Genomic DNA, 19,132 nt, shown 5'->3' with positions numbered 1-19,132 from the left:
GCAGACAATCTTTTCTAGGCCTGATGTTTTCCCCTTTTTCTTTTCTTTTCTTTTTTTTGGGGGGGGGTTATTTTTCCTGGAAGTTATTGCAAGATCTCCCAAGATTCGTCATGTTTGCATTAACTATTTCAAAGGGGACCTCTTATGCAAAATGTTTATTTTTGCATATTCTTGTACTTTTATTTGGGTCTTTAGTGCTACTGGAAAGAGTCACAGCACCAAACAGGATCTGAGAAATGTTAGCAAACAAAGGTGACGAACATGTCTTGTTCAGTGAATAGACCTATCCTAATTTGTTCACAGAAACATAACAGGTTTTCTTTAAGATGTTCAAGAACTTGACTGCACATCTGTACATTTAAACAAACAAACAGGCTGAAACAATGTCAGAAGGCTTGTGCAACAAATGACATAACAAAAAAGAGAACTTTGTCTTTACTTTTGGAAATATTCTATCAAAATACATGTATTTTCATTTTTTTTCTCAAAAAGCACAGTGGCTATATCGACTTGAAGCGATACTTTATTCATGTACACATGCTTGTGTCTAATCAGCTAATAAACATCTGAAGGTTATGGGCAGCCGGTCGACAAAACTTCTTACAGTTTACAATTGATCAGTGATTAGAGATGGGTTTTACTCTCATCAGTTCTAGCTGTTGTTCTGGAAGTGGAATAATAAAATGAACATTTATTTTCCACATTTTTATCAAATGCAATCGGAAAACGAACACATACTTTATTCGCTCTGTGTTTGGATCTTCATGCAGAATGTTCTTGGTGTTTTGAATTTTATAAACATCAGATAAAGGGTATTGTCATTTGATGGAAATGATGTATGGGGATAATCTTGGACAAGAAAGAGAGAACGAGAGATAAAAAGAGGAAAAAAAAGAGAGAGACAGAAATGTAACAGTTGCACATTGCATAAACTATAAACGATGTTTTTGTCTATGCTTAAGAAAATTTATCTCCACACTAGGATGCTACCACCACCATGTTTCCCATCATTATGGTGCGTTCAGGGTAAAGTCTGGTGTTGGTTTTCTGCTACACGTAGCATTTTGCATGTAGGCCAACACACTCTTATCTGACGAGAGCACCTTCTTCCATGTGTTTGCCCTTTTTCCTGGCTCATGACAAAGTGAAAATTGGACTTATTGTCTTTCTTTCAAAAATAGATTTTGTCTTCAACTCTTTTCCACAGTTTTAATTGTAAAAAAACGTGGCCAAAAAAGCATAATTTTCCTCCCACTTCACATTTACGCACCACTTTGTGTTGATTTATCAACTCTAAAGGAAAATAGAATAGGTATACATTTCCAAAGCGACAAAAGCGTTCACAAATATGCATAGAATGACCTCACTAAATGCCCCATTCACAGAAAAAAAGTTTCCAAACTAGTGACTGTGGTTTCAACCACATATCTCTACGGACAAAACACATTGTCCACTTCCTCCGTTTGCTGTATTGTGCCAACGTTCAAAACTTCTGTCACAGAATCTGACAGTTTTCTCCGCGGTCCTCAAACACCGCTCTGCTCCTCAAAAGTTGGCCTCCCCTCTGTGCTGTGTTGACATTTAAAGGGCTGCTGTGGCCCCCAGCACCTCGGTGTCATGCCCTTGGGCCTCACATGCCCCCTCTCTCTCTCGTTCTCTCTCTCTCGTTCTCTCTCTCTCTCTGCCTCTATCTCCCTCTTCCTTCAGGCTGGCTGGGTCAGCACAATCACGCCAGTAGAGCTTTGCCAGGGCAAAGGAAAATGGATTATGTCTTGAGTTCAAGCATGGCTATGCTGACCTCGGCTAAGAGGGGTCAGCAGAAGCCGGGCAGGTTTGGCAGATATCATGTCACAAATCTGACCTTAAGCAGCCAACATTAAATGCAAGCGAGAAATCTGCTTGGACAGATTTCAAAGGCAGACAAGTCAATAATCAGTTTCACAAAGAAAGACAGAGATGGGGTCATCTTTCATTGTTTTATTCTGTCTTTAAGCAGCTAAAGCGGAGAGCAGAAAAGTAGGATGTGCTGTTTCTAACACGATCCGAGGTCAGCCATGTAAAAGCTGGCCTTTGTGGGCACAGATGTTGCATGCATTCACATGAATATTTAAAATCTTCAGCGTATGAACGACATACAGTAACAGAGCTTAATAATCCACAAAATACAGAGAGAAGTGAACTACCTGAGCGGGGTATTCAGTTTTTCCTGACTTTAGTTTGGTTATTTCACATTGAAGAGACCTGCTGTGTATGAAAACGTTGCATAATAAACCTGCATATCTGTGGCACACAACTACACATAAGAAAAGAGAAATGGCAACATCTAGATAATGGAGAAACTTCTGGAGTTCATTGGGGTGGCATGCCCCTCCTCTACTTGTTGCTGTGCACTGGCACCCAGCTGGCAGGAACAACAATCTTACACGTTTAGCTCTTTGTGAGAAAGAAAGAATTAGTAGTTTGCAAATGTTTCTGGCTCCACCACCAATCACTCCAACTGATGGGTGGAGGGACTGCAGGCTGACTACCACAGCAGATAGCTCAACCAATTAACCAGCTGATTAGAGCTAAGTTACTCTGTGAAGAGCAGAATCACAAAAAGATGTGAAAACGACTAGCAAATTAAGCTGATCAGTATTATACATTGAGCTTTTTTTGTAAATAATATGAAACTGTTAATTTCACCATTAGCATCCAGAGAAAATCTCATAACGTCTAGTACCTGTTGTAATTTAAACTAATAATTAATTCAAGTTTCGAAAATCATGAAAAAGCTCTGCAAAGTAATCGCGATATTCTTCAGATATTTTTGAAGTTGAATGATAATTGATTGGTGTTTGTGCTGTTTCTCTTTGAAATTACATTCAGTATCTTGTAAAAAATTTATAAAATTTAATTGTGTCCGGTTCAGAACCAAGGTATACTAAGGCTTTGAAAAGCCGACTGAAATGCCTTTCGGTGAGTTGCCAAAAAGAGAGGCAGACCGACCAGATCAAGTTTTCTACAACTTTGTGGAGTTTACAGTGAGGAAGCCGTCATCTGCTGCTGGGTCCTGCCAGTGCTTCACTATTCCCTCGCTTACAAGAAAAACTCAATTTTACTGTTTGGAAAAAATGTGACAATGATAAAAACAGAGATAGGCATAGACTAGAAGCTAAAGCAGTGAAACCAATCACTCCTATTATACCTCAGTTGATAACATCTTGGCATGCTTGCAAAGTTTTAGAAAATAAAATGAAATGTTCTGCACAATAAACACTGGAAATTAACTTACTCGATTGATTTAGTGTTTGATCCCACATTTTTTGGTTGGTTCTAAGGCATAAAAAGTACTATAAACCAATTTCACAATGGCCTATGTCATGTTGGTACAATTGTTTGATAAACGTGGTTCATTTTCCAGCCTGATGTTAAGCCCCTTTCCAAAGTATTCCCACTGCCATCATATTCATTCACCTACAGCGAACCTATATATTTTAATCCCATAAGTGGAAAGCCGACAAATCTCTTCCTTGGGAATCTGGGAGAGTCGACAGGGTCAAGCGGTGGGCAGGGCACCTCTGTCTAACAACTTCACCTTTGTCACCTTTTCTGCCTCACCTGGATAAATGCTCTTCATGCCAAATTAGGCTGTGTGGGGCTGGACGGAGGGATCAAAAGGAGACACAGACAGGAAACCGTTTTCACAGCCTCACGCTCACACACACACACACATACGCAGCCAGCCTCGAGCCCATACCTGTGTGTTTATCTCTTAATTGACCCTATCTGTGCTTATCTAATCTGCCCTCCCCATCTTTCTGTCTCAAACTATCTGCGCATCTCTCACTGAGTCTGCCTCTATCTGAGCGGACACGGGGCCGTAATGGACAGGAGCCTCCACAGTAATTATTCAATCAGCCTCATAACCTTGTCGCAGGTTGGGCGGCCCATTAATGCACTCGCTCAAATGGACCCCGCCACATTGACTGCTAATGCTCAGGCTAGCCGTTGCAGCACAACAGGCTGAATGTCAGACATGTCATCCAGCTAGACGGCGTGTGAAAGCCCCCCCCAATGGAGCCGGGCTGCTTTACTCTGCCGCTGCGCAGCAGGAAACATATAGGTCAAGCAAGGTGCGATTCCTGTAACCACCAGGAGTAAAAAAAATATATACATACTGTGTTCACAGCTGTGGAGATCAACTTCCATCAAGTGTGACCGCAGGTGCTCGAAATGTGTTGCTGCTGTGCTATATACTTGTTAGTATTGCGTATGTGTGTATATGTGAGGGTGCCTTTGAGACCCCCGCCCTATAAAGTCATGCTCTCTTGGCAAAGTGTCAACAGCAACAGAGAGGAGCGCACCGCGAGCGAACGCTCGCTCGCAAGCCGCTCTTTGCTGCCCGCTTGGCTCCGGCTCTGTTTATTTTCAGCTGGGACGTTTAATTAGGGCCTCCAGCTGTCAGAGGTTCGTTAGCGCGCCCCTCCTCTTCCCCAAGCTGCCCCTCCCCATAGGGAGTCAGGAGTTAAGGCAAATGAACACATTTAAGTCAAACAGCACGCCGACAGACAACAGCCCCGCCGCCTTGCCACCAGCTCCCCTAGGTAGGGGCATGGTTGTTTTATGCCTCATCTCCACAACCCCTGGGGCCCAATACAGAGTCTGGCCAAGACTGCGAATGCAGAGGCACAGGAGCTCTCATTGCCCACTAGAGATTACATGCACACTGCAGTCATGCAAAGGTGAAGAGCAGAAACAAGTCTGTGCAAGCCAATAGTTTGCAGAAAACAGCAACGATTTTGCTCCTGAAGGTTTTTGCTTTTAATTTTTTTGTCAAAAATTCTCCAGAATTATTCATCAAAAATATTCTATGCTGTCTATGTATGGGTGACACGAACTTCTATTTTCTTTTCAAAACAGTGGTTAATTGTGGTTGATGTAGTGGTACTTTTTCTTTGTTTCTTTACCAGCATAAATAAAGTAAAAAATAGCATTGTTCAAATTCTCATCATCATAGAAACATTTCACTGCTGAGGGTCTGCAGACAGTTCTCCCCTGGTTCTCTGCTGCCCATTCCTCTTTAATTACATCAAACGTAAAAAGTGAAAACGGCACACACATGCAACAGCAGTGTGAGATATTCCTTTGAATAATTTCTTATCAAATACAGAGCGCTCAATATCATGGAAGATGTTGAAAACATGGTTGGCTGTAACACGAGCAGAATATTTGATGTACTTAGTTTTCTATCTTTGCCTTTCATGTTGTTGAGTGCTTGTAAATGAGTGTCTGGAGCGTCCGGGGAGATGAAGTTTGGTATTCTGGTTGGAGGGCTTGAAAACTACTTATCATGCATTACGGCCGCGGTTGGACCTGAGGATTTGGAAGTCAAAACACTTTTTAATGTACAATTTTTCAGCCGCTGATCAATCGACAGCTGCTGGACATGAAGATCTAACCCCCCCCCCTCCTTCCACCTTCCCTCCCGCTATTCCGACTCGCTCGGCATTCCGCTTCCGTCGTGAAGCTACGGCTGCTCTTGACCTTGACAGTTCTGGTTGATTCCCAACCCAAGGTTCTCTCCAACTCCCAGGGGCCCGGGTGTCCGCCACCCCCTCCCCAGAAGAATATCTCGCTCTCCCATCATCTACAATCCGCATCCCCTCTTCCCCTCTTTTTTTTTTTTTTTTTTGCTCCTCCGCGGCCCTTGCTTGGGTCATTAATTATCTAATGGAATCAATACGCCGTTAGATTTGACCAGCGTGACCCCGCCCGCCCCCAGGTATCTCTGCAGTGATGAGCAAAGGAGGAGCTGCTCTGGGCTGGGCGTGAAGGAACGATGATATCAGCCAGCACAGGGAGCCGCATCCCTAAAACTGAAGGAGCGCAGAATAAAGAGATCAGCAAATAAATAAATGATTAAAGAGGGGTAGAGGGGCGGACGGAGAGCACACAGGGGACGGGGGGAAGCATAAGGAGAAAAGAGAAACACAGGAAAGGAAATGATGAACAGATGAGGACGCTGGCAAATAAGAAGAGAGAAAGGGATTTGCTAATGTTCACCTTCTGTAATCAATATCTATTCCCGCCTCTTCTTTTATTACGGAGAGCTTTGGTGTGCATGCTTTGATGTCCGCTCCTCACAGGCGTGCAGCAACACAGAATGTCATAATTATCGTCCTCTACAGCCCAGGACACACACAAGAAATCCCCAGCTGTACCTGCACACGTAAACTACGATGCCGAAACAAGAAGTGTGCAGAATAGTTTTTTTTTTTGTCTTAAGTCATCTAAAAAAAAAAAAATCCCTCACGTCTTTCAAAACTTAAAAAGAAGTGGACTAAAAATGGGTGGACTTTGTCTCACGATGGATGTTTGAGGGAAATAAGAGTTGCACGGTTAATAATGGTATGACTACATTTCACGAGTCATGCTGTTTGTTTACAGTCCTTTCAGTGGGTTAAAGAGAAACTAACAGTGACAAAAGTCTTCTTTGGTGGTTTGGTGGCTGCCTGCCTTTTCCCCCCACCTGATGCCATACACTGCCAGTCAGCTGGCTGCAAAGACTTCTCAACATTCAACTTACAAAACAATTTATTAGGCTGTTTGTCAATATGTAATGATTAAGGTTTTGATAGAGTTTTGCAGGTTTTACCAACTCAAATGTAAGACTTTTTGAAACTATTATGAATGAAATTTAAGACCTGCATTTCCACAGAAATGTACAAATTTCATCCAGACGACTGGAGATAAATCTGCACTTAACTGCTACAGACACAAAAAAAATCTAACTAGCCAGTGAAGGTATTTTAGCAATGAGTCACCAGTAACCTCAAGTCAAAAAAAAGCAATGAAGATGCGCGTGTGCTATTCAAACAAAAAAGCCCTGCAAGAAAAAAAAAAAGAAGAAAAATAACGTATAGAAAATATGAGACTGAATTGTTCTTCCAAGATAAAATTTAAGGTGTGTAATTAACATATTAAAGGCAAACTTTTTTAGGGGCTTCATTTTAGATACTTGAATTTAAGACTTTTTAAGGAGGTGCACACACTCTGGTTAAACCTTATGAAGAGCTGCTCCGTTAAATATTTCATCATGAGTTCAAGTAGCGTCTAAGAGCTCTTTGCTTACTAATGAAAATGCTGCATTGTTAAAAGAGAACACATGTAAAAGATGACATCAACCCACAAATGTTTCATTGCCCAGACATAAGAATAATTATTTTACCCCAGGCCTAAGCAATGTAAAAGTGAAACGCAAAAATAGTGCTGGATAAAGAAATCCGCCGACATCTGCAAGTAAATCGAAGGAGGCTAGGGCTGACTTTATGGGTTTCTTAAAGTTGGACGTTCATTGTCTTTGTTGAGACACATTTGGATAGGACTGATAAAAACAAAAACGAAAACTGATTTTCAAAAACATTTTTTTTTGTCTGGGCAACAAAAATGATGAGGTCTGGTCGAACTTACTCAGCCATAAAATAAAAATATGTCATGACATGTGACAATAATGAGAGGTTAAGTACATTTCAGAGCTTCTGTAAAAGCAAACAAACATGGAAAAAAAATAAGAAAGTTGACAGAAAAGTCTCCTTGCTGGTATGTGAAGGAGTCAGCCAAATGGATTCAATCCTCTATCCAGCGCAGTAGATTGTAAATCCACTCTTGCAAGACTTCACTATATCAGCGCTGACCTCCAAATAACCACAGGCCAAAGAACGGCCTGGGGTCACTGACTCAGGACTAAAAGTACACACTGTGAAGAAGCACACATGCTTAAGTGAACATGCTGATGAGTGTGGTAAACATGTCAGAAAGCCTGATGATAGTTGCACAAGCTGTGTGGGTGTTCACTTCTGGAAAGCAAAACCGACTTTGAAAGAAAAGCGTTTGAAACTTGTTGCTTTGTTTGAATATTTTAATTTCTGCTTTATGCTCCGGAATCCCAGAAATGCTGAAAACTCAAACAAGCCGCAAAACTGATATTGGACTTAAAAGGGGGAATCTGCATGCCTTTACATTTCCTGTAATCTCCAAAAGCATGCGTGTGTTTGAGCGTGCACAGATCCCTTCAGGCATCTGTGTGAATGACAGCGGGGGTTATGTAAGGAGCCACAGCGGGGCCGGAGTGGACAGTCCAACCGGAGATCAGGTCAGCAGAGTGTGACACTAAACACATCTCCCTGACACCGCGCTGACACCCTCTGTCACAGACCCACACACTGTCTGTCAGCGCTCTTCACACACACACACACACACACACACACACACACACCCACACACACACACACACACACACACACACACACACACACACACACACACACACACACACACACACACACACACACACACACACACACAATCTCTTGCACGGCCAGAGCAAAGAAGTGTGCGAGCGACTGTCTGTCAACACACTGACCACCTCAGAGTGTGTGTTTCTAAGAGAGCAGCAGAGAGAGGAGAAAATATCAAGAGATAAAAGAAACAGAAGGCGAGCAGAAGATGGGGTGTTTACCTGCCGAGCTGAAGACGCCGATTATAAGTCACAAAAAGCGAGCAGTTGAAAAATTAGGCCAGAAAAGAAAGAAACAAACTTACAAATGGCACTAAATCCCATTTCAAGTCGTAACGGCCGCAGCAGGTAACTGTTGAAGACCAATTACCTCAAACAAAAAAAGTTACTTTTCTAAAACAGCGACAATCTTCCATCATACCCCTTCCCTTTCTTGTTAAAGTCCTTTTAATCGAATTCCAGAAAAAGTGGGTGGAGAACAGTCCTGTCCCTCCTTCACCTGTTGCTGCACACTGCCGATCAGCTGGCTAAAAGATTACTTTTACACATTTCTCTTGCTTACAAAAACAAGTCATGACATTGAAACGAAAGGAGTACAATGCATCACTCTGGATAATGTCATGCATATCATTATTATACCTATGATCAAAAATAAAGTAGCAGGAACACATCATGTCAAACATCCTGTTTTTTTTCAGTTTTGTACTGTCAGGCTTTTGTGTTTTTATTCAAGGCCATCATCCCATGTGATTCTCATACTCCATGCGTAGTCAGGATATATTTTATCTTCCGCGAGCTTAACCCGAGTTCACTTCTTCTGCCTTTGGCACAAACCTGCACCTCCTTAAATACAAAAAAAGCTAAGGAAATAAACTTGTGTCTGGGTCTCATAAAAAGGGCCTAAAGAGAGGTCGCAAGCAAAACATCCTGCACATGCAGTTTCTGAAACGGATGGAGAGGCTCAGCGGCTCAGGAGGCTCAGGAGGCTGGGGTATAAAGCGTACCATGCAATGATTCGCTTTGGACTCTGGCTCCTTTTGAAGCCAATCTGTGCTCAAGCAATTACAATCCTTAAAGTGGAAACATTCACGGTGTAATGAATCTTAAAGTACATATTTCTACGACGAGGTCAGGCACCGCAAAAATAAAAATAAAATAAAAGGAAACTTGTCCTGAAATGCCTTTTTATTTCCCCAAACACTTTTTTTGACACCTCATCCACATACGTCTGAGCGAGTTTATGTTGTGGGGGGAATGGATCTGCAAGGCACCTGCATCCTCAGCAGGTGTGGATGCAAATGAACTTGTCGGCGGTGCTTGAAATAGAGCACAATTTACACAAAACCCACAACATTAATTTTCGGATGGGCGTGCACATATTTACATTTAGATCGACGCATAGGTTTAAACAGGATCGAATTGGAAACGTTACCAAAATGTAATCGAGTTTGACTTTTGCTTCACTTATCAAAGAGAAATAATATTTAAAAAAAAGGCATAGAGAGAGGTGGGTGGGGGAAATGAAAACATGGGTTTTCTATGTGATGGCTTGATGCTCTTATTTACTTTACAGCAGCAGTGAAATGCTGCCTGTTTGTCACAGTCATTCTGCCAATTTGGACCACCTGCTGCAAAACACCCTGAAGGCAGCGAATGCTACCGAGCCAGTAAGCTGTGACCAATTCAGCCTCTGCAGGTGGAGACGGGCACACATGCCGTTCACTCTCAGCCTTCCTATCTCCAAACAGCAGACGCATTCAAACAAGCACGCCGAACATAAACGCACACGATTATTTGGCTTATCTGAACAGCAATGAATTTGGTGTGCTCGTTTAAACTGATGAAACGCACAAAGAAGTTCATGTGAAAAAATAAAAAATAAATTAAAATAGAGAGTGAAGAAAAGAAAAATGGATGTTGTGCCTCCAAGGGACAACAGTTTGGTTAAATTTCATCAAATGATGCATTCATGTTAATTTATTACTTTAAGCCTTTTTCTGATTACATGTGTGCCCAATGAGCCCCATCCTCTCACTCAGTTATATGGAAAGAACATCAAACTTTTTAACATGAAGGTCATAGTTGTTGAAATTTCTACAATTTATTCATAAAAATCCATTAAAAAAAGTTCTGTGCTCACAAGTTTTTCTCATTTGAGAATAAAAAAAAGAAGTTTGTTGATGCCTGAAAGTTTTCATGAGCCTCAGTCTACTTGCATTGAACAACAAATCAATAGATCGAAACACATTTCTGACTGAAACTGAAAGTTTAAGGATGAGAATAACTTTGCAAGTGTGTCCAACTGCGCGCATCCGGCAACGGTGTGCGCACAGCCGCACGCCTGCATGCGTGTGTGTGTGTGTGCGTGTGTGTGTGTGGACTGTAAGTTGTTAGATCCATTATCTACTCACCTGACGGGCATTTCCAGTCCGCGTGCGGTTGATCTGATCCACTTTGTTGTCTTCCTCTTTCTCCTCCTCCTTCCCCTCCTCCTCTCCTCTAAGGTGCCCCCTTCTCTGCCCTGGCAGTGCCCACCCCACCTCCGACACCGCCACCTCCTCCACCTCCTCCTCCGGCAGCAGAAGCAGCAGCGGCGCCCCGAGCTTAGACACAGCAAACAGACGCGGTGTGTGTGAGCCAAAAGGGGGGGCCGGCTGGGACAGTCAGGAAGGGGTGGGCACCGCCAATCCCCTCACTTTCACAAAAGCCGTGGCCGCGCAGCCGGACGCATCCTGTTGCAAGAGTGTGTGCCTGTGACAGCGGAGACTGTGTGGATGCGTGCGTGTGTGTGTGTGCGTGTGTGTGTGTCTGATGCGGCTCTCCCCGGCTCTCGGAATCACTTCACTAACACTCTGCTCCGCTGCGTCTTGGAGATGGACTCGGATTAGGACACAGCCAGTGTGAGAATCTCTTTCTCTCTGTCTAACTCCCTCCCACCCTCCCTTCTTCCAGCCGGCGCGCTCCCTCCCACCCTTCCTCTCTGCCGCTCACTCATTCACTCTCCTCGCTGAGCTTCTTTCTTTTCATTTCCTCTTGGGAAAGCCGTGCACACCAGTTGTCTCTGCCTTCAGCTGCTCCCTGCCTCCCTCCCTCTCAGTCACTAGTAAATATAAAAGGCATGCTTGTACAGCCCCTCGCCTCGGCTTCCCTCTGACTCTCCCTCCCTAACTCGCTGTGTCTCATGCTTTCGTTTACCCCCACCTCCACAAGCTCCCCCCCCCTCTTCTTTTCCCCTTTCTCAGTTTCTTTCTCACTGTCAAAGCTGCCTTTCAAATGCTGATTAGCAGCACAAAAAAAAAGAGAGCGAGAGAGAGAGAGAGAGAGAGACACACAAGGAAGGAGAGAGGATGCCTGAAACAAGTGGGAGATTCCATCACATTCAAACAGATTGCACAATGTGACTGGCGTTCTGTAAACACTTGTTTTTGTCACTGTAGGGGGGCTTCCACACTCACTGGACACTTGCTAGAGCATCAAAATGAATTACAAGGACATTTTGCTCTGAAAATTTAAGATTCACTCTCTTTGGAAACTTAACTGCATCCAACATTTCAATCCAACGTCAAAAAAGATTCTGAATTGAAATTGCTTTATTGTATTTCAACAGTTTCCAGTGTCAAAATCTTCTCATCTAAAACTTTTTCTGAGGGTCTGCTATCGGTTTTGACTACTTTGAAATTCGAGAAATTCGAGAAATGAGAATGGGTCATTTGTTTTTCCGATTTTTGATCCCTGTTTCAGTTCAAAATTTTTGTGAAAAAAAAGTGCCAGACTTGAAAAATGTTCAGATGTTCTTCATTTTTTTCCACATCTTATCACAAAGCTACAGCCACAACTAAACGATTTGCATTTTTCTTAGGTCGGGAATGGCTCAAATACAAATCTGAAAAAGTATGACAGGCTTATGAGACAAAAATGAATCATTTCAGAGCAAAATGCTACGTCTGAAAGAAAACTGACACTGCAGCGTACCCTGAACACAACATCCCCACTGTGAAACATGGCGGTGGTAGCATCATGACGTGGGAATGACTTGATTGGAAGATTAATGAAATAAATTTAGAAAGAAAATTGGTCAGGGCTGCAAAAGTCTTAGGACTGGGACAGACATTAGTGACACAAAGCATATAGCTCAGATAAAAACATCTTCTTGTGTTACAGTGCCGCAGTCGAATGTGAAGCAAGACTTGAAACTACATGTACACCTTCCATCCAATGTGACTAAAGTTAAATGGATTATGTATATTTCTCCTTACACTTAACAATTATGTTCCACTTTGTGTTGTCCTATCACACAAAACCCCAACAAAACACTTCAGAGTTTACGGCTAATCACTGTGGAAATGTCCAATAGGAATTTTGCAGGTCTCTGTATATTTCGTTTTAGTATTAAACCCTTATGTTGAAAATCTAAGTAATTTTGTTACGTGCCATCTTCAGGGACAAAAAGGTAGCATCCCTGTCAAACAGTTTCATTATGTGCCCAACTTTTTAACTGCTGTTGATTGGTTCTGCTGTTTGTAATTCACCGTGCTCCTCCACTGCCAATCACATTAATGCCCATAGCTCTGAGCAATCTGTGTCCGCAAAGTCTGCGACCAGCCAATCATGCCCAGACGGGGGACTGTGGCCAAAATGGATATTCATGCGGTCAGACAAGAACACTGTTCAGAGCTGAACTAACGTAGGTTACCAGAAATTAGAAATTAGAAAATGTCGTGTCTGCACAGCCTGCAGAGCACACCATTGCCAAGTGCAGTGAAAGTTTAACAGAAACGTTCAAAAAGTAATCAACTTTAACAAGTAGAAAAAAAAAAAAAAAACTTATGATCAGTGCTTAAAATAGATGAATTATTCATTACGTTCAAATAGGATTCGGGATCTCTTTTGCCAAAACGGATCTCAGTCTTATGGTTACACAGCTAGAAAAGTTTCTAGTGACCAAATGTTACGGAAAGCAATGCAGCAAACAAATTGTTTATGTATTTTCACACAGTGCCACTTCATAGCACAATCAAGTATCTATGTTACCTGCAGTTGCAATAAAAATGCTGAACATTTAACGTGACTTCAAAGAAATTAGACTTTGTAATTTAAGGCCTTGGTGCTGGTGTTAAATGACTCCTACTCTTTCCGACACGCCACCTTTCAGAACGGCATCTCAACACAGCTTCCCATCACGCTGCTTAAAACAGTTGGACTGAGATTGCATGATAAGCTCAGTAGACGTGCAGTTTCACATTTTGATGTTTTCTCATGTAAGACGTAAACCAAGGGCATTCAATAACATTTTCATGGTCAAAGAGAATCCTTTTTTTGTGAAATTTGAAGCAAGAACAGCACTGCCCTGCTAATCTACAGAGAAGATGTTCTGATATCCATTGATTAAACTGAAGCACATCCACATACATATATATTTTATATGTTTTTTTTTTTTTAGTAAGACTTATATTTCAATTAGGTAAGACGTAAAAACTGTTCAGCTTATGGTTTTTATTTGGTTGATGATTTGTGTGTTTCTGATAGCAAAATTATTGTGAATAATCTTTCCAGAGAAAAACTCTAGAGTTTGGGGTTTAATCCCTTTTCTACGATTTAAAGGGGTCATAAAAGTCTGAATTAGATTAATTAGTTTGGATACTTGTGAGATGTATAGAAATTATTGTCTTTTAATTCTTAATACTTTACCTTTTTTTTTAAACAAAAAAGCATTTTCTTTGATTGCTTTCCAATACAGGTTGCATGCAGCTGAGAATCGGAATTGTTTGTCTTGTAGAAAAAAAAAAGCACTTTATTTTTGTCTCATGTTTTTTGTCTTTTAATTCATCTGTTTTAATAGACAGTAATAGTAGATATCTGCTACATCGCGTACAAGATGACATTTTCCTTCACTCTCTGACACCAGTAAAATGACTGAATGTGCATTTTGTCCACCAGCCACCAGAGGGATTGCAATTGAGAGGCTCTCACTGAGAGGGCCTGCACCTGCCATTCAGGCACATAATCCAGCAAGTCGCTTTCTACTGGTTTAATGCTGAATTTGAAGATTTAGAAAAATAATCTGCAGTCAAACAGATTTATAATGGAAAAAGAACTAGATTAAAAAGAAAAAAAAAACAGAACAGACCATCAGTCTATGGTGAAACGTGAGCAAAACTGAGTTTTCCTTTTAGGTATCTCTGGCTTCCGGAAACAACAAAACAGTTTCACTCCTGTTAACGAGGTGATTCAATTTATGGCGCAGCTTTTTTAAGATGAAACGACTTCTGCTGGAGACCCTTCAGGAGCTGCAGCACGTCCCGCTTTAAATTGGTTTGAAAGGCGCTTCCGGTTGTGCATGAACCTAAATAAATGCGCTTTGGTATTTTCCACAGCCAAAAGTACGAAATGTAACGCATGGACGAGATCAAGGATGCACACACATGCTGGCTTATACGTGAACAAATAATCACACTCAGAGACACATTCAAGTACTCTCTCTCTCCCTCCCTCCATCCATCCATCCCCCCTCTCCTCTATTCGTTCCCCTTGCCCTCAAACACTACTCAGAATATTGATACATCACCCCCCTCCTCCTTTCTCTCTCCTGTCTCCGTCTCTCTCTCCCTCCATCACTCACTTTCTCTGCTGAATACTGATAGGCTGTCTACTTCGTGGTCTGAGTTTCAAATCTCTCCCTCCCTCTTTGCTCCCTGTGACGCTACACTCGCTATACACACCACACAAAAAAAAAGCCCCAGCAACATAAAGGAAGAAATAGCAGAAGTTAATGCACTGAGGTAGACATAAATTCACTTAAGTAGCATTTCAGATTATGTCAAGCTAAAAATGGGCTTAACATTGTGGAAAGGAGGGAATGAGGGGAGGAGGAAAAGTCTTGCCAGCGGAAACTGGCCGGAGTGCTTGTAGCGCGGTGGTGAACTGGCAGCCAGCGACAAAAAGGGAAACGATGTGTGAAAAGTGGAGGCAAATGAAGACACAGTGACTGTTTTTTTTTTTTTTTTGGGGTCCGATTTCCACCCCTTCAGCCCCATTGTGAGCCATTGCCACAGACTGGGGGGTGGAGCTGGGGGTAAGAAGGAAGTGAATGAGGTTGTCAAAGAATCCCAGTGAGCCCCCCTTTACTTTTACACACACTTCCACACGCACGCGCACACTGAATAAACCCCGCGATGTTTGAGAGCAAGGAGTGAGCGAGAACGAGACAAACAAACACAAGCAGAAACGCCTCACTTTTCTCACTCTGACGGAAAGGTGGCAGGGCCTTTTTTTTTTCTTGTTTGTGTATTTAAGTGCGGGTAAGTGTGTGTGACTATAGTCTCTTTGGAGGAGGCTTTCTGCCTACAATAGAAGTAGCAGCACGTCTGAGACGCCGGGAGAGGGAGTGTGTGATTTTGTCCTCCAAGTCTTCCCCAGGCGTCCTTGAAGGAGACTTACGGAGAATATTTGACTCCGCGCGTGCTTCGGCGTGTGCGTGCGTGCGTGCGTCAGACATTGTTTGAGCTCACGCGGGCTCAGTTCAGTACCCGAGGCTTGCCTCGCGGAGCTGTACTACAGGTGTTCCCTTCACAAGCCACGGCGCTCCTCAAGTAACAAAAAAAAACCCCACAGAGCTGGAAAAAAATCACCCAGCTTAATGAATAAGTAATGTAATTAAACCCAATGGTTAGATAAAATCATGAGTCAGTTTATTTCTACGGGTGTGTGTTTGTGTGCATGCGCACACACTCTCCTGAAGTTGCTCGTAACTGTCTGTTGCAGTCAGCAGGACAGTCACACCCATGTCTGACCTTGTTTCTCCGCCTGTCTACACATGCTATCGACTGTGGTCAGTCCGATGTCGTGACGGGACGCTGCGCTCCTCGAGAAGCGATGCAAACACACCGGAGGAAGGAGAAACGTCCTCATCCTCAAGCAGCGCGCTAGTTTAGGGCCGCAAAACCTATAGAGATTCATAGCGTAGGTCATAATTGACCTTAGCGTTGTTTGTCAAAGCGGATGAGCTACCTGCTTTTCTGCATGTTAGAAAAGCCACATTAGTGGCGCTTTTCTAACATGCAGAATAGCGCTACTGTCAACAGTCCAGATATTGTGGGTGCTCATGCCCTCAAGGGCACCTGGTGCAGTTAATGAAGCCCTGGATCGGTTACATCAGGTTTGCGTAAGACCACACCTGATTTGCAAATGTCTGCTCTTAAGAAATCTGTTCAGAAGGTTGAATAAGTTTGAGACTGCATAAGACATGGAACATAGGGCTTTTCTGGATTTCAACGCCGTCCCTGAAATATTCGTTAAAACTATTTGAAATCTTGTGCAATTTATCACAAACCCCTTGTGGCAGTCAATAACAGCAGGTAACATAATACACACAGCCATTTTAAATGCAATAAAACCTGTAAATGATAACATGTCAAGAATGTAATACTTTTTGACTTTTTTTTCCAACAGATGTTTTGCTACTTACTGCAGTAAGACATCAAAAGCACCAAAGCCATGCGGTAGAATAGTGTTGTGATGACTTTGCTCAGGGTGACTTTGCTGCTTCAGGATCTGGACGACTTGCAGCAATTGATGGAAACATGAATTTTGTTCTGTAGGAGGAAATACTGATGGCATCATGAGTTCAGGAATTTTCTTGACGCCGTTTGCGCAATAAAAGTTGGAGGCATTTCTTAAAAGGTAAAAGGTTTAATTTACAGAGCAAAACAAAAATGTCCAAATGACAAAGAGGCTGGGATTCTAATTCTTTCAGCATTGTCTGAAGGGGATGACAGAAGCAATTAGAAATGGTAATGCTATGACGGGAATGCAGAACTTTGGATGAGTGGTATGGTTTTACGCTTCGACAGTGAGACTTTGGTGTGAAGGAGGTAAGTGGCCAGTGTGTGATTCTTTTCTTTCCTGAACAGTGTATGTCAGAGAGCAGACAGGTGGAAGATAGCTGAAGGAAGCCAGTGGGAGGAGAACAATCGAAGAACACAGAGAATCCAGAGGAAAAGTGAGAAGTAAGGCTTGGAGGACTGGACCCAGTGAGGTGCAGAAACCACCAAAATTCACCAAGATCCACCAACGGCAGGCCAAATTCCCTCCACCGTTTATGTTAAAGACTGATTGACAGTGGTCACTAATGCCTCTTGCCTTTCTTAAGAGAAAATCTAAAACTAGATGCTTCGCTACATCGTGCATCAAGATGTTAAAGGACGTAGTTGCACAGCCGTATGAGACGGCTGTGCAACAACCGTTTGAGAGTTGAAAGAGTGCACCTCTTAGTCACCAAAAACAGCGCTATCTGTTCAAAACACTACCATATGAAACAAGTCTTATGCAAAGCCTTGGCATCAAGGCAAAGGGAAACACATGGCTGACAGACGGAGCGAACCTCACAGTTCACGCACCAGTCGCAACAGAAATGCCGAACGAGAGATCAACAGCCGGACCTGCATGCATTTGAAGTTAAGTTCACTCTGAGATCACAGGGGACGACTATTTACTCAAAGACAAGAACGCTGAGAATTTATAGGAGCCGTTTAGGCACAAGTCACTACACAAAGGGGGGAAGCATCTGGCAGTTTTATGTTCAAGACTGATTCAATTTATAATGTGTCCTCTGACCCACCACATCTCGTGTGGGAAGTAAACACAATGAAAATGCCAGACTTTTTACAGTAAAAACCAACAGTGTTAGAGCAGTGAATGAAAATTAAGTTGCTCTGTTAAGTATAGAAAGACGTCACGTCTACATGGAAAGCACAGTGCTTCCTTACAAATTTCTTCAGTTATGTATATATATATTTTTTGTCAGTCTTAAATGTTATCCACAAGTGGAGAAAGCATGGAACCGTGGTGAACCGTCCCAAGAGTGACTGTCTATTACAATGACCCCAAAAGTGCTTTGAGGACACAACTGGACAGTCACAGTCAGCCCTACATCTGAAACTGTACTGGCCTTGTTTCATTTAGTTAAGGTTGGTGCTCTGGAAAAAGAACACAAAAGCCCTTATCACATTTGAGAAAAAAAATAAAACATTAAGGTGATCCCCAAGACTTTTCAGGAAATATTCAATGGATCAATAAGACAATAGTGGACATTTTTTTGGAAAGTACACATCAAGTTGTACGAAGCATAAAGCGAAAACCTGAGGTGAGAAAAACACTAATTTTGATGTTCATCAGAAAATCCTAAAAGAGAAAATCCTTCAACAGCTTGTGATCTTAAGCTCAAATGCACATGGATTATATAGCATGACAATGAACAGAGGCACTGCAGAACCTCCACAGCTGAAAAAACAGATTTTGAAGTGCCATATACAAGCCTGGACTTAAATCCAGTTGTGATGCTGTGGCATGTCCTTAAACTGAGTATTTGTGCTGGAAATTCCTCAAATGGGACTGAATTCCAGCAATTACGAAAGGAAGAGCAGGCCAAAATTCCTCCACAGTCCTGAAAAAGACTAACAGACAGCGATCACGAGTGCCTGATGCGAGTTTTCTTTTGCCAAGATAGGCACAAGAGTGGCAATTGCTATTTGCATAGGGCCCAATTGGTGTGGATTGCTTATTTTCTTTCAATAAATTAAAGCATCATTTGAAAACTGCTTTTTGCATTTACCCGGACTATAACCCACTGGAAAACATCAGCAAAACGGTAGGAGAATACAGCAAATTAACATAAATAGTTCACAACTGGGAAGGTTAATTGAATACGAGTCAGAAGAAAAGAAAGAAAAAAACAAAAAAACAGAGCATCTGAGAGTCCAGAGGCAAAATTACAGATTAAAGTTGATCTCTGTTTGATGTGCCTCGGAGCCAGCAACACAAGCATACACAGAGCCGAACTGGCATCAGTGTGTGAAC

At 42.3% G+C, this 19,132-nt stretch overlaps 1 protein-coding gene across 3 annotated transcripts in view; it reads right to left on the bottom strand.

Moving 5' to 3' along the window:
- Positions 1-11,183, bottom strand: part of npas1 (neuronal PAS domain protein 1) — a 50,635-nt gene extending 39,452 nt beyond the window's left edge. For all 3 annotated transcript variants that reach the window (XM_055027994.1, XM_055027995.1, XM_055027996.1), the window contains exon 1: positions 10,690-11,183. The gene's annotated coding sequence lies outside the window, so the exon portion shown is untranslated. The remainder of the gene's footprint in view (positions 1-10,689) is intronic.
- Positions 11,184-19,132: the final 7,949 nt, after the last annotated feature.

Source organism: Poeciliopsis prolifica, unplaced genomic scaffold, assembly GCF_027474105.1.
Source record: "Poeciliopsis prolifica strain line A6 unplaced genomic scaffold, Auburn_PproV2 SCAFFOLD004, whole genome shotgun sequence".
NCBI classification, from domain to species: Eukaryota; Metazoa; Chordata; class Actinopteri; order Cyprinodontiformes; family Poeciliidae; genus Poeciliopsis; species Poeciliopsis prolifica.
Note: the sequence above shows the minus strand (reverse complement) of the source record. Positions and strands in the feature narration are given on the sequence as shown.